Source organism: Felis catus, chromosome A3, assembly GCF_018350175.1.
Source record: "Felis catus isolate Fca126 chromosome A3, F.catus_Fca126_mat1.0, whole genome shotgun sequence".
NCBI classification, from domain to species: Eukaryota; Metazoa; Chordata; class Mammalia; order Carnivora; family Felidae; genus Felis; species Felis catus.
This window is the reverse complement of record NC_058370.1, coordinates 47,022,316-47,037,957: the sequence shown is the minus strand read 5'-3', so window position 1 is coordinate 47,037,957 and position 15,642 is coordinate 47,022,316. Positions and strand designations below refer to the sequence as shown.

The window sequence follows — 15,642 nt, the reverse complement described above, 5'->3', positions numbered from 1 at the left end:
AGACATTCAGAAAATTACACAAAATCTGCATATCACTTAGGGAACAATTTTGTAACTGCTACTGAAATAACGAAAGAGGACTTTGCCAGAGTCTTCCATGTGTCCATCCCAGCCTCAGCGCCCTCTCCCCTCATCCTTCTTTAATAGTTATTCCTTCCCTGCATTATTTTAAACTCAAGATGTTGTTTAAGTCTTTTTTTTTTTAACTTATAAGATCCTTCCCCATCCTTTTCTTTTTATTTTAATTTAACCACTGGAGAAGCAGTCTGTCTGATCTGAAGTGTCTCCACAGTCTGGATCTTGCAGTCTGTACCTTCAGTGCATTCCTAGTATTTCTAGCAAACTGGCAGCTAGGTCCAAACCCATGATCATATCATATCAGGGATCATGATGGATCCCTTTGGCAAGATCAGAGATGTTGTTATTAGGAGATTTTTCAGAAAGATTGGTAATAACCAACACTCTACCCTGACTCATTAAATAATAATCATTACTTTTAAATAAATCCACAAGAAGTTCTGGTGCACAGCCATAGTAGAGAGCCATGCCAAAGACACTACAAAGTTTGTTGTTTCTTTCTTAGAACAATGTCCAAAAGGGAGGTAATGGGTCAGGAGAAGCCCCTGCTCTCCACACTCCTCTTCACCTCCAGATCCTTACAATACTATAAAGAATTTTACAAGTGTCACATCTCCTCACCTAACATTTCCCCCATGAGATAGTTCAAGACTCTCCTCTCCTCATATTTTGTATTGAGGCTTTGAGTCCAATTAAAAGTTAGTATAATAAAGCATAGTTCTATAAAACAGCTGCTGAAGCATGAGACCCAAGCTGTCTGAGACACAGACTCACCCCCCACACCACATGCCTAGCATGAGGCACAGTGGGCTGCACAGAAAGAGTGTTGGCCCAGGGCCCATCCCAGAGACTTGAGTTCAAGTCCAGCTCTGCCATTTTACCATGCCCATTCTCCTTTCCTTACTAGTGGAATGTGGGGGCTGGACTCTCCCCAGTTCCAAGATTCTGTGAATCCAGACTTGTGTTTCTTCTTCACCCAGTGCAGCTAACACAAAGACAGCAGGTGCTCAATCCATAAACTGAGCAAGACAGAAAGTTAGCATGCCTACCACAGCCTCCTCACCCCAAACACTGTGCCTGTCACCAAACATGGTGAAGAAATAACAATTGAATGAAGTTGTCTCCCCTCTGCACTGAATTAGTATGGATACACATGGTTTTATGGCTTGTAATAGCAGCATTATTTTTCTTTGTTTTGGCCCAGATATTCTAGATGCCAGGCTGTCTTATACTAGGTGTTTGGTTATCCTCCTCCAGAGTGGGTCATAAATATTTTTGAATCCTGATATAATGCATCTCATATTCTGTTTTCCTGGAGCTCACAATTCCCCTCTTTGTTAGGCGGCTCAGTTTCCTGTATACCTATGATTTGCTCATGTCTCAAACTCCCTTGGTTAAAAAGAAAGGAAATCAACTTGTATACATTTAAGAGAAAAGGGGGGATTTCCCAGCTATAGAGATGGGAAGGGCAGTGTAATAGTTTTCTATTGTTGCATAACAAACACCACAAATTTTGTAGCTTAGGGAAACATACTTTTATTAAATCACAGTGCTATGAGCCAGAAGTCAGGCACAACTTTTCTGGGTCCTCTCCTCAAGGCCCCATCAGACTACCGTCAAGGTGTCAGCCAGTCTTTATGCTCATCTCTAGCTCCCCATCCTCTTCCAGGCTCCTTCAAGTTGTTGGCAGAATCCAGTTCCATGTGGTTGTGGGACTGAGGTCCATGTTTTCTTGACGGCTGTATGCCAGGACATTTTCAGGCCACCTTCCAGTGACCCTCTCCACAATATGGATGCTCATTTCTTCAAGGTGAACACAAGATTCTCTGCAGTTGGCTAAGATGGAGATTTCCATAATGTAACGTGATCACAGGTACCCATCTTTATTCTTGTTCCTATGCAGGGCTTGTCCTGGTGACAAGTAACATAATGGCCCCTGGATGCCTGTGGCATTATTAGCAGCTTCAGGATCAAAAGAGATCATGAGTCTCTATTTCCAATTAGGAAATCCTACTGAAGGATTCTGACTCAGATCACCATGTCTGGGGCTGGGAACCAGGACTGGCCCCATCTGTGGCCATGGGGACAGAATTATTACAAGAAGTTGGGTAAAACCAATTATCTCCACGTTAGAGGATACTGAATCCCATGCATTCTTTAGATCCCCTACAGCTAAATTCAACATATCTGAAACCAAACATAGCAAATCCCCCTGAAATTAACTCCTCACACTAGATCCCTGAGTTTAGTTGGTGGGACCATTCATTATCAAATCCTTCTAGCTATTCTGGAAGCTGACTCATTTTTTCTTGTCCTCCAAATATAATCACCAACTTTATCCTCACCCCCATCCCTTTGCATTCTTCCTGTTGCAGGTTGGGTTCACAAGAGGCAGATTTTGAGGTAGAATTTAGCATGCAAGGTTTTTTTTTTTAACGTTTATTTATTTTTGGGACAGAGAGAGAGCATGAACGGGGGAGGGGCAGAGAGAGAGGGAGACACAGAATCAGAAACAGGCTCCAGGCTCTGAGCCATCAGCCCAGAGCCCGACGCGGGGCTCGAACTCACGGACGGCAAGATCGTGACCTGGCTGAAGTTGGACACTTAACCGACTGTACCACCCAGGCGCCCCAAGGTGTTTATTATTAAGGAGTACCTTTGGGGGGCACTTTGGATGGCTCAGTTGGTTAAGCATCCCACTTTGCCTCAGATCATGATCTCAGGGTTCCTGAGTTTGGGCGCTGCATCAGGCTCTGTGCTGACAACTTGAAGTCTGGAGCCTGCTTTGGATTCTGTGTCTCCTTCTCTCTCTGTCCCTCCCCCGCTCATGCTCTGTCTCTCTCTTTCTCTCTCAAAAATAAATAAACATTAAAGAAAATTTTAAAAAAAGAAGTACCTTTGGGACTAACACCTGTGGGAAGAGGGAAAGGAAGAAGAGTGGGCAGAGGGAGTTGAGCTGTGATGCAATGTCAAGCTTGGTCAATGGGATGGGCAGTCCCACAGCAAAAATGGCCAGTCAGAGTTCATCTGGGTTGTGGTGACCAGTTCTTTATGTTCCCAGACTGTGCATGAGCCACTGGAGGAGGTGTCTTTGGGTGAGGTGGTTCTCTGCCCCCCTGAAACCACTACGATCTAAAGGGTGTCTGCCTACATCCCTCCCAGCAGCTGGAGCTATGAGATCTTCTGCAACAGGGGTTTGGGTGGTATGGTACACTCCTAACCACGTTCCCTTACATTTACCCCTTCTGTACGTTCCCAGAAAGTCCACCCTAGTGCAGGTCCTTATGGTCTGATGCTTAACTCTTATATAGTGGGATCCTTCAATTCCAGTCAACTACTAAATCTCTTCTGTAATCACTTGAAACCACTGTCCAAATACCCTTCATGGCTCCCAATTTCCTATGGATTCAAGTTCTTAAATCATAGCTAAGTTCTGAGATGTTTTATAATCCACCCCAATCAATAATTCTGAAACTTTCTTCTATTCATCTACCTTCTTCATCACAATATCTGGTTCTTGTTCTCGAAGCTGTTTCTCCTCATCTTCTCTCCCTCCTCACATTTTTCCATTCCCTCTGCTCCTCCCCCATCCTATTCTACTACAAAATCCTACCAACCCTTCAAGATCCTGCCATTAAAAACTTCCCTCCACTGATGGTCATAGACCAGAGAAATTTCATCTTCCCCAGAAACATCGATTTCTTATTTTAAGCAAGATTAATTCTATGCTTCTGATTTAATGTCATGTAGTCTACGTTATCAATTACTGTATACATACTTAATTTAGGTCTTCCTGAAAGCAGGCGTTGAGATAAGGACTTGGGGACAGGTTGTCTATTTGGAGGGGATCCCCGTGAGTTATGGGGGGGAGTGAGGAAAATAAGACAAAACAGGAAGACATGTGTGTGTTAGTGAGCAAGTAGTGCATGGGTTCTTGGGGCTCAAGCCCACCCAGAAACCTTTGAGAAACTGCACAGACCCATCCCAGAGTTGTCCCTTGAAAGACAGGGAGAGTGGCGGCCTTGACCCATTGATTCCCATCTGCCTTAAGGGATGACCTTGTTGTTCCCAGGAATGTTGGCTTTCCTGAACTGTGAAGTTACATGTGCATGTAAAGGAACAAGTGAGGGAGAACGCTTAGGCAAAGGACACAAGAAGGTACTTGTGGTAGAGAGCTACTACCACTGTGCCTAGAATTATGGACCACAGAGCAGGTGGACTCAAGAGAAGGAGGGAGGGCATGGAGGGGGTGCATCTGTAGTGTTCACTCTTTCCCCACCTGAATGATAAGCTGTGAAGCCATTCTTTGTATGTCCCGCTTGGTTTTGCACATGAGGACAATGCACAAATACTCATTTATAGGTCTGAGAAAACCCACTCTTTTGTTGTCCTTTACACCCAGAACACTTCTGTGACCAGTTGTGTTGGGATATCACAGCAAGCAATTCTGTGACATCATCCAGGTGTCATACAATTTATACCCTACAGGTGAAAGGTTCAGCCCCACAGAGCTGCCCTCCCCCACTTTTGATGCCAATCACAAGTTCAGGCTGTCACCTGTGCCTGTAACCAACCAGTTAAAAAAATCAGGGTTCCTACAACCCCCTCACTGGGTTTAGTAATTTGCTAGAATGGCTCACAGAACTCAGGGAATATCTACTCGTTTATTATAAAGGATACATAAAAGATATGGGGTGCCTGGTTGGCTCAGTTGGTTAAGCGTTCGACTTCAGCTCAGGTCATGATCTCACAGTTCATGGGTTCAGGCCCCACATCAGGCTCTGTGCAGATAGCTTGGAGCCTGGAGCCTGCTTCGAATTCTGTGTCTTCCCCTCTCTCTGCCCCTCTCTCTCTGCCCCTGCTTGTGCTCTGTCTCTCTTTCTCTCTCAAAATGAATTAACCTTAAATATATATGTGTATATAAATATAATTATATATTATATACTTATATTATATATTATATTATATATAATCATATTTAAATAAATATATTTTATATATTATATATTAATTATATATATTCATATATTATATAATTATAATACTATATAATTGCTAATTATATACAATAATAATAATTATATAATATATCATACAATATAATTATATTATAAATATATAAATATAAATATAAATATAAATATAAATATAAATATAAATATAAATATAAATATATATGGTTAAAATGAAGGATATGAATGAGCAACCATGGAAAGGTACATGGAGTGAGGTCTGAAAGAGTCCTGAGCACAGGAGCTTCTGTCTCCATGGAGCTAGGGTGCACCACTTTCCCAGGATATGGATGTGTTCACCAATCCAGAAGTTTTCCAAACCCTAAATTCTTTTTTATGGAGGATTCATTGCACTGGCACAGTCGATTAAAAGTCTACTTCCAGCCCATCTCTCTTCTCTAATCATGGCTTGATTTTTCTGGTGACCAGACCCCATCTAAGAGCCCTCCCAGAGAAAAAAAAATACTATCACCCAGGAGGGTGCAAAGGTTTGGGGAGCTCTGAGTCAGGAACTAGAGGCAGAGACCAATATATGCATTTTCCATTATTTCATGAATGGACATTGGGACTGGAACAGGTCTCTTACATCTGCAATGTCTTGACTCTTCCACATTATTGCTTCTCTCCTCCTTCAGTCTCCTCATTATTCTTCTTTACCTCCTGGCTACCTTCTGATTTACCTCCTAACGCTCTGACCACCCTTTTTACTTCTCTATTGCAACCTTGTATTCCTCTTCTCTACCCATTCCTGTTGTCTTTTCCTACATTTATCCTATACCCTTCCTGCCTCTGAATGTAACTATTAACTGACCTTTTAATTCATCCATTATACTTGTTCTTACTCAGACTAGGCCTTGTTCCAGGGGCAGGAATGCAGCACCCAGGGGGTTTGCTTTCTCTTGTTGGCACATCGACCAAGAGAAATACAGTAGAATATCAGTGGTTAAAAATAAAACAGGTTAAGAAGATTTTTTTAATGATCAGGTGGCTGAGTCAGGTGTCTCCAAATGGATAATATTTTAGTAAACACATATCTCCATTATTAATTGAGAAAAGTAAGATTTAAGAGGTGACTTGTCCAAGGTCGCACATCTAGGAATGGTGATAACTGGAGTTTTTGCCAACTTTTTTTTTTTATATATGAAATTTATTGACAAATTGGTTTCCATACAACACCCAGTGCTCATCCCAAAAGGTGCCCTCCTCAATACCCATCACCCACCCTCTCCTCCCTCCCACCCCCCATCAACCCTCAGTTTGTTCTCAGTTTTTAACAGTCTCTTATGCTTTGGCTCTCTCCCACTCTAACCTCTTTTTTTTTCCTTCCCCTCCCCCATGGGTTCCTGTTAAGTTTCTCAGGATCCACATAAGAGTGAAACCATATGGTATCTGTCTTTCTCTGTATGCCTTATTTCACTTAGCATCACACTCTCCAGTTCCATCCATGTTGCTACAAAAGGCCATATTTCATTTTTTCTCATTGCCATGTAATATTCCATTGTGTATATAAACCACAATTTCTTTATCCATTCATCAGTTGATGGACTCAGGTATCACCTCACGCCAGTCAGAGTGGCCAAAATGAACAAATCAGGAGACCAACTTTTTTCACCAAAGCCCCAACTTGTAGAAGCTGTCCTGAGCCCTTGGAGGGTGAAGGGGGCAGGTATGAAGAGGTCCAATCAATCTCCTGCAATGGAGGAAAGCAAGAATGTTCTCCACCCTTTGTCTTCAGAAACATAATGTCTCTTAGCAATTTGCTGCTCATGTTGAAATAAGATCAGGAAGTCTTTACAAGTTCCAAATGATAAAATGACTGATCGTTTCAGTTTGAGTCTGCGTGCGATGAAAAAGAATAAGAATACAACTGACAATGAGGAGGAGGAGCAGAAGCCATTCCATGTCCTGGACGTTAGGTCCCAAAATGGAGCTGATGGAAGAACGCTTACACTTGGGCAAGGTAACAGGGATGTAATCTGAACTCTGACTTCCTCTCCACATGCTCTCCTCTGGCTTTTGGGGTCTCAGATGTATCACATGAGAACTCCTTTAAATTTCCAAGCTTCCTGGTTATATGATATTGATTAGGTTTTTTATATTTTATGTCCTGTAATTTCATTTTCAGGCTCATAAACTATATAGCACCAAACCTAGGCTGTTTCAAATATAATGAGACTTCAAAACCTTCAAAATGCTTCTGGTTTTCCTCAGCATCATTTTACAATAGCTATACCACCTTATATTTAAAAACCTTTCAGGGTGGTTTTGTTGGGTGATTTCTTCAGCCAGTATATGCAGTAATACATTTTAAATTTCAGTTCATGGGGCACCTTGGTGGGTCAGCCAGTTAAGCAACTTACTCTTGATTTTGGCCCAGGTCATGATCTCATGGGTCATGGGATGGAACCCCGTGTCCGTCTCTGTGCTGACAGCGCGGAGCCTGCTTGGGATTCTCTCTCTCTCTCTCTCTCTCTCTCTCTGCCCCTCCCCCACTCACTTGTGCTCTCTAAACAAATAAATAAATTGCAGTTCATGCTCTCCACCTCATTACCCATGGACAAGTTAGGATTTATCAGGTCTGGTATTTGTTTCTGAAGATGATACTGTGTGCAGTGGGTTCAATTCTTGAACGACCTGCACTGAACTTTATTCTCATGTCCTGGGCTTTGTTGGTTTAATTATAATTTCCCTATCAGGTGGCACTGAGCTTCGGAGCTCAGTTTCTCCTATAGATAACAGGTTTTGTCCTTCCCGGGGGCATTTGCAGACCCCTGCCTCCAGCCTTTCTGAGGAGGAGTCAGCAGACACAGTTTATGAGGACAGCCAAGTTGAGAAAGGCTATTGCTAATTTTCCTACACACACCGGTACTTGCTGATAGCACCTGTACCCACTCTTGTCAAGGCTCATACTCTGACTTCTAGCATGGCCCACTGAGCCCCTGGGCTCCCAGTAGGGACCTGGTGAGATCCAGCCCTGGGCCTCCAGCACCATGGTTACACACTTCAGCAGGTGTGCAGAGTGACATCTGTGTCACTCAGAGAGGGAGAGCGAGGGAGAGCCCTGGCCTAGACCAGTCATCCATGGGACAGAGGCCAGAAGCAAAGTTCTGTATCTCAGCTTCTTTCCCACAGTCAAGAAAGACCCCGCCTTTGAGGTTTCCATGAAGAAAGGAGGTTCCGACCTCCAGGGAAGGCAGCAGAAGCAGCCTGCTCCCTGGCACATGGAGCCTCAGCAGCTCTCTGCTAATGACATATGAGCTGTTGACAGCGCTGCCAATGTCTGAATTAAAGTTTATGTACTGACTCACGGGGCGAAGAGAGAGTTTTAGAGTCAGGATGTGAGAGTTCTTTTTCTTTCCACATTGGAGGTCGTTAGAGGCAAGCCCTGTTCCTGGCTGCCTGGCCAGCACCACGGAGAGCTGGCCCGACGTGAGCAGGGCTATTTATTGCTCCTGCAGGTGAGCTTCCTGCTGACGGCCCTCTCAGTTTTCATCATGGATGACGCTAAATCAATTAGTAGACAGAACGCAAATCATGCCTGTTGCTCATGCCGAGAATCTAGCAGGAGTCAGGACTGGACCATCCGTCCCTTGGCTCCTCACCCAATCCACATCAGGTCCTAGATGGATATACCCTGTCCCATTTCTCCATGGAGCTGGTCTCTGTCTAGTTCTTAGTGTCCTAGGCTCGACACTGGAATGGCCTCCTTCCCAGTTTATCGGTGCTCATTTGATGCTCCTGCCCAATTTTCTATCCCCTCCTCACATGCCTCCTCCAGACACATGCTAGTCTCAAGCCTCCGCACCTGCCTTGGCTCCAGCCTGCAGCTTCCTGAACTTGGCTTAACATTGGGGTCACCTGGGGAGCTTAAAAATAGGGATGCCCATGTCCATTCAAGTGACTCTGATCTAAATCGGTCTCGGGTGCAGCCTGGGCAGGAGTATATTTTTAAAGTCTTCCTGGTGAATGTGCAGCCAGGATTGCGAGCTACATGTCCCAGTCTTCAGTTGGTGTATCCTCCACCAACCAAGCCTTTAGGGTCTTGTTCAGTGTCACTTTCCCCAAGAAGCCTTCACTTTCACCAAATCCCTTTTGGAGTTTCAGTCGCTCAATGTAAACTTTTCCTTCATTTCTGTTCTCAGAATGTGTAATTATATATTCGCAGATGTCATTTTCTGATCAATGTCTATCTCTGTCATTGAGCCCACGCATCAAGGACCATGCCCACCTTTTTAAGTACTAAGTCTTCTATGGCTAGCAAAGTGCCGGGCACAAAGTGGGGGTTTCAGTGTGAACCAGCTGAAGGAATGACAGCACCAGGTTGCAGCCCTGTCCTGGGTACCAGAGGATGCGGAGTCCCTCTGTGGACTTGCCGTGGCACTTCTTTCCAAATGACAAACAACGGGTCACAGGCTTCTGGCTGTGTGATGGTGCATGGGTACTTTGTGGAGTTAAAGTGGAGGTGGGGGAAACAAGAAGGGAAGAGGGGCTCAGGTGAGTAGAAAGTAGAGGCTGAGCCACCTGCCTGAGATGTGCCCCGAAAAGAAGGTCAACATGCTGTCAAAAGTTTTGAGTCCTACCATTAGCAGCCACAGTGCATTTGCTTTAATGTGAAAATGACATTTCAACTATCAACTATATGACTTTTCCAGAAAACATGCCTTATCTGTAACTATAACTGTAGGTTCACATACCCCAAGGCACATACCCACCCATTCTCGAGAAATAAGATGTCCTTTTGATAGTGTGCATTCCACAGAGCCATCAGGTCAAACAGGGAAAGAGATGACAGTGCTTTTCACAGAGAAGCTGGCATTATGACTTAAACTGGAATCTTTAGACTCAGAAAGACCTGGGTTCAAATGTTGTCTCTAGCAGGCTTTTCCTTGTGGCTTTGGTCTAATTACTTCATCTCTTGGAGTCTCAGCCTTCTCATCCACAGATTGGATCCCCCTGGCAGAGCCCCTAGAGAACTGTCAAGGAGATTATTTGAATCAGCCTTTCAATCAGCCTTTATCCCACTGTCTGGCATGTAATAAACTCTCAATTAATGCTCAGCAGTTTCAGATAGGGAAAAGCCAATGCAATATGCAGCAGCCTTTTTGAATCCTGATGTGGCTGTTAATACCAGCAGGCAAGTACAGCAGGGGGGTAGGAGCCAGTGTTTCCTGGTTAGCGTTTCTGATTAAGAATAGCCATTCTTTTATGGGAATTCAAAGGAGAGTCATTGGGGCGGGGGTGGGGGGTGTCTGCAATCTGCCATTCTTCTTTCCCGGGATCCCATGGATGGTGTGATCAGAGTAGATGAAAAGAGATGTCTCTTCTAGCTTTATAGGCCATCCAGTGACTCCCCTTTGTTCTCTTCCACCTCCTGTCTTTGACCTCAGCACTCCCCACCCTACCTTTCACCACCGTGAAAGAGGAATGTTCGCCATCAGCTATTTCAGAGGCTGTGGATGGTATCTGAACGATGCAAATATTCAAAGCCAGTTAACATTACATTTAAAGCAAAAGGTCAGGTGTTTTGGAAGGAAAACTAGATTTGTTTATATATTGTGCTTAGAGACACCAACATTTAGACTCTTTAAAACAGAAGGGTCTGTTTTCACTGTTGTCATCTGCACTATTCCATGTAAACAGGGAGAAAAGAAGACACATCCCAGACAGACAAGTGTCTTGAGGGGTGGATCATAGTACTCATGATGCCCTTTCTATGGTAAGTGACAGAATCATACTCAGGCATGAGAGAGCTCAAGAGAACATGTGTGTGCACATGTGTGCATAGCCTTAGGCTAGGTTCCCCCAGGAGCCCACCCTGAAGCCAGAATTCAAGTGCAAGGAGTTTAGATGGAAGGTGAACATGGGAATCCCTGGGGGGGGGGGGGAAGGGATGTGAGGTGGGAAGCAATTTACAGGCCTGCTCTCAAGCATCCTGGGGAATAAGTCCCAGTCCCTCTGGGGAGCTGCGGGGGATGGTGTACAACACCCTTAACAATGATATTTATCTACACACTTCCTGTCTGTCATTGTTTCTGTCTTGCTGTGTGGCCGGGGAAAAGCCTCAAGGCAGGGACTCCCAGGTGACAGTAGCCCCACCTTCAGCAGGTAGAGTGGGTATCCCCTGGAAATAGCACCTGCCACCAGGTACAGGAAGCTGCCTTCTGTGGTGTGGCCCAGAGGTTTCCGAGGCAGATGCAGAAACAGGAGGGACACAGGTAAAACCTTTGTTCCTGCCAGTGGAACTGTTGGAGGTTGTCTGGGCCTCTCCTGCCTTGGAATGTCATTTCGTACTTAAGTAATACATTCTTCATTCTTCTTAACGCCATCTTCTGTTTATTGATGAGCCTGGCAGATAGGTGACTCTGGCTCTAATGTCAAAAGGAAACAAAGGTCAGTTTAACATTGCATAAGGGGAAGTCCTTACTTTGTGCTGAATCTTATCAAGTTTTTGTTTGTTTCTTTGTTTCTGAAAACAGGACCTCAACGCCAAGGTCCTTGGGAAAGAAACGTCAGCAGGTTGTAGGGAGAGGACAGGAGTGACAAAGGCAGCAGCCAGCCACCGAGGGCTTCTTCAGGAGCTGTGCCAGCAGGGTGGCCACCCCAAGGCCTCCCAGGGCCCTGCAATCCTCCCCCCACCCCCACCAGGAGCCGCACTCAGAACCTGGACTGGCCCGGGCTGTCACAAGGCTCTGCAACTCACACCTCAACCAGCTGTCCTTTGATTTACTGTTTCCATATTAATAACCTTTCTAAGTCTTATTAGAAATAAGGTCAGGCAACTTTCCTTAACTCCATGCAACATTTTTTTGGGAAAAATACTGGTTGGTTTTCTTATATTTTGATTGGACATGAGGAAGATGTAATAGCTTTCCTTTTTTAATTCGCATATAATAAAATAGTCTTCTTTTGGCCTACAGGCCCTTGACTGTTAACACATGTTGACATCCCTGTAGTGCCCAGTGCGACTGGAATGCAACGTGACTGTTTTTTAACACTTCTAGTTCAGAAGGACATTTATTATTTTTCCTCTTTATTTGTCTCACCATATTTTAGGAAAATCTCTAGCTAGCATAACGAACCTGCATTTGTCCTGATGTTATCCCATAGGAACCAGATGAAGTTGGTATGTTGACTTAAAAAACAGGGAGTGAAAGTATAGGCACGTTTTAGATATGGCAAAAGTAAAGGAGGTGGGAGAGTGGTGCCTGCACCCTTAGAAAACTTGTTCTCTCCACTTGGTCTGAGATCAAAATGATGCAGCCTGTCCTGGGGGTCATCTGGGGGGCAGACATGTCGCTGTCTGGGGTGATGGTTTCATATTTCAGAGCCAGACTCCTTATCAACCTCGGGGTGCTCTGTGGACCCAGCTTTGGTTCCAGATGATGCTGTGAAGGTTCAGGACACAATGTGTTGCAGAATTAGCCACGGATGGGGACAGTGACTGCTCTACCAGAGCCGATCCTGCAAAACCAGGTTTTCATGTAACTTGAAAACCATACCACTAACAGCATCATTCATCTTGAGGGCTATGGTTGGCTCTATGATAGAATGAAGAATTCTATTCCTGTGAAAGATAAAATGTTTATCTTCGAGTTCTTGGATAACCTTTCTTCTGGCCTTTTTTTCCCCTTAAATGTTTATTTACTTTTGAAAGACAGAGAGACAGAGAGAGACAGAGAATCTGAAGCAGGCTCTGCACTGACAGTAGAGAGCCCGATGTGGAGCTTGAACTCACGAATGTGAGATCGTGACTTGAACCAAAGTTGGAGGCTTAACAGACTGAGCCACCGAGGCATCCCTCTTCTGGCCTTTTAGGTTTGAATTCACATCGTCACCTGAGCTTTATGCAGTAAAACCTAGGATTGTGAGTTACTTGTTCTGCGAGTGTTCTGCAAGATGAGCAAACATTTCCAGTAAATTTTAAGTTGATACTTGGCCGATGTCTTGAAATGCAAGTAGTATGTGATGTTGAATGTCACATGAACACAACTGACCTAATAGTTCTTGAAATTTGCTTTGATGTATGAGTGCTTTGGATTACAACCATGTTTCCAGAATGAATTACACTCACAAACCAAGGTTTCACTGTATTTAAAATTCTAATTTAAAAGAGGAAGGAAGCTTAAGCTTTGTATTTTAACTGCCTTTGGCCAAATGGCCTACTCCAGAAACACTTAAAGATTGAGCCATGTTCTTTCAGTCTGGGATATTAAAATAGAATTTTAAAAATACAGGTGGTCCAAGTCCATGTGTGGTTGCCATTACTTATAGGAAATTTCTACCAAGCATGTGGAAGAGGCCCAGCTTTGCCACCCAATTCTTCCTCTGGTCTTCTGAAAGTCACTGGGTCAGAATTTCACTTTTCTTATTTTCGAAATGAGAAGTTTGGACTAGATTGTTTCTCAAGTCTTTTCAGTCTCTAAAAGCAATAATCCTTTATTATCAATCATTTACTATTCTCAGCTTCCTTGCTTCCGTCCTTCTGATAATGAACCACAGGAGCCATTTGTGGACCACTGTCCATGAAGAGAACTGTGGTGTGACCCTATGTGCAGGACCTTATTTAGTCCTCAATCTTAGCCAACCAAAGAGGCATTATTTACCCTGGCTCCAAATTGGGAAACTGAGTCTCTGAGAAAATTAAGTCAAGCACTCTAACTCACGAAGCCCACAAGTGAAAAGGGCAGGCAGAATTGAAGCTTGGGCCCCATGTTCATACCCACTTGGCTTTATTGCCACCCTTTGCCCTTCAAAAACAGATACCAGGGGAAAAATGACATTCCAAAGCCAAGACCCCAAATTCATTTATTTTCTTAAAGTGCCTCAGGCAACTAATGTACTTAGGACTTAGAATGAACTCCTTGGGACAAGCCCCCACCTGTGGGGGATTCTTCAAGCAAGTTTCTGTGCTCTGAGTGCAAACCTCATGTCCCCTTTCCCCAAGGGAGCACCTCTGAAGGCTTAGTCCACTACAAAACCTGGTGTTCGGGCTTTGTTCAGTCTGAGAAGTAGGTAGAGGGAGAGCAAAGTCCAGCATCATTTCTCAAATGGAAGCTGGGACAGAACATTCATCCCTGGGTACACCTCCGAGGGCTAACAGGTAATGGGACTCCTCAGGCATCCGTTTTGTCAATCTTCCTGACTCCCCTTTTGAGAAGGGTTTGCAGTAACTCACAATAGAGAAAGTGGAGGATCAGGGAATAAAGTGTCCCAGAGGACAGAGTGTTCTGGTGATTGAATTTACCCAGAAACATTTTGTTGCTGTTTTAACACCTGTTGTTAATTTGATTCCGTTAAAAAAGTACTTGGTGTAGGGGAAAAAAAGTGGTTTAGGAAAGCGATAATTCTAATTTTGCAAAGAAGAATATATATATATATATATATATATATATATATATATACATATATATATATAATTTCATTGACCATAAAAAGCTTAATTATTAGAAGCATTGTAATTTACGTGCTACCAAAGGAAAAATATTATCAATTAAATTTGATGCAAATGTTTCTTATCCTTTAGCATTTTATCTTTTATTTATTTTTTAAGGTTTATTTATTTATCTTGAGAGTGAGAGTGCAAGTGGGAGAGGGGCAGAGAGAGAATCCCGAGCAGGTTCTGCACTGTCATCACAGAGCCCGATGATGCAGGGTTCGAACTCATAAACTGAAAGATCATGACCTGAGCCCGTTGGATACTCAAAAGTTCAATACTCAACCAACTGAGCCACACAGATGCCCCTCCCTTGCATGACATTTTAATTTTAATAATGTTTAATGCAATTTAGTGAGATTTTAAAACTTTTTTACACATAGATTTTTTTTTTTTTGGTATATCACTCTTTAATGTATGAAAAAGAGACAGCTTCAGGTAAATAAGTGGGTTGATGATTTTCTAAAACCTGGCCATGATGAGTTCGGCTCTTTTGGATCAGTTTTCAACCAGAGACTGATTTTCTTATGGGGTTTGTTTGGTTTTTTTCACACAATATCCTCTCCGATACATTGAAGACACAGTCTTTCTTTTTTTTTTTTTTTTTAATGTTTATTTATTTATGAGAGAGACAGAGCATGAGTCGGGGAGGGGCAGAATGAGAAGGAGACACAGAATCTGAAGCAGGCTCCAGGCTCTGAGCTGTCAGTACAGTGCCTGATGCAGGGCTCCAACTTTTGAACTGCGAGATCATGACCTGAGCCAAAGTCCAATGCCCAACCAACTGAGCCACCCAGGTGCACCAGCCCCCCCCCTTTTTTTTTAATGTTTAAGACACAGCCTTTCTTAAAAGGACATTCCACTATTGCCTTGACTAATTTCTTCCAAACCAAAGGCATTCATTCTACAAACTCAGAAGAGCATGTGAAGGAAATGACAATTGTACCATTACTACTGCTGGGCTGACCAGAATCGTAAAACGAATTCCAATTTCAGGATGGTACATAGCAAAAAAAAACCCAAAAACAAAAAAACAAAGTAGAGCAGGTAGGAGTGTACACAAATCGGGCAAAGACTTTTCTCTGAGATTGAGTCCCTCAGCCTTACCTCTCATGTTGT

At 43.6% G+C, this 15,642-nt stretch overlaps 1 long non-coding RNA gene across 1 annotated transcript; it reads left to right on the top strand.

Moving 5' to 3' along the window:
• Window positions 1-1,669: 1,669 nt before the first annotated feature.
• On the top strand, window positions 1,670-11,879 carry LOC111559705. The gene is made up of 4 exons (XR_002740824.2): window positions 1,670-1,951; window positions 6,920-7,050; window positions 10,731-10,806; window positions 11,567-11,879. It is a non-coding gene; the product is annotated as an uncharacterized LOC111559705 (long non-coding RNA).
• The last annotated feature ends 3,763 nt before the right edge of the window (window positions 11,880-15,642 follow it).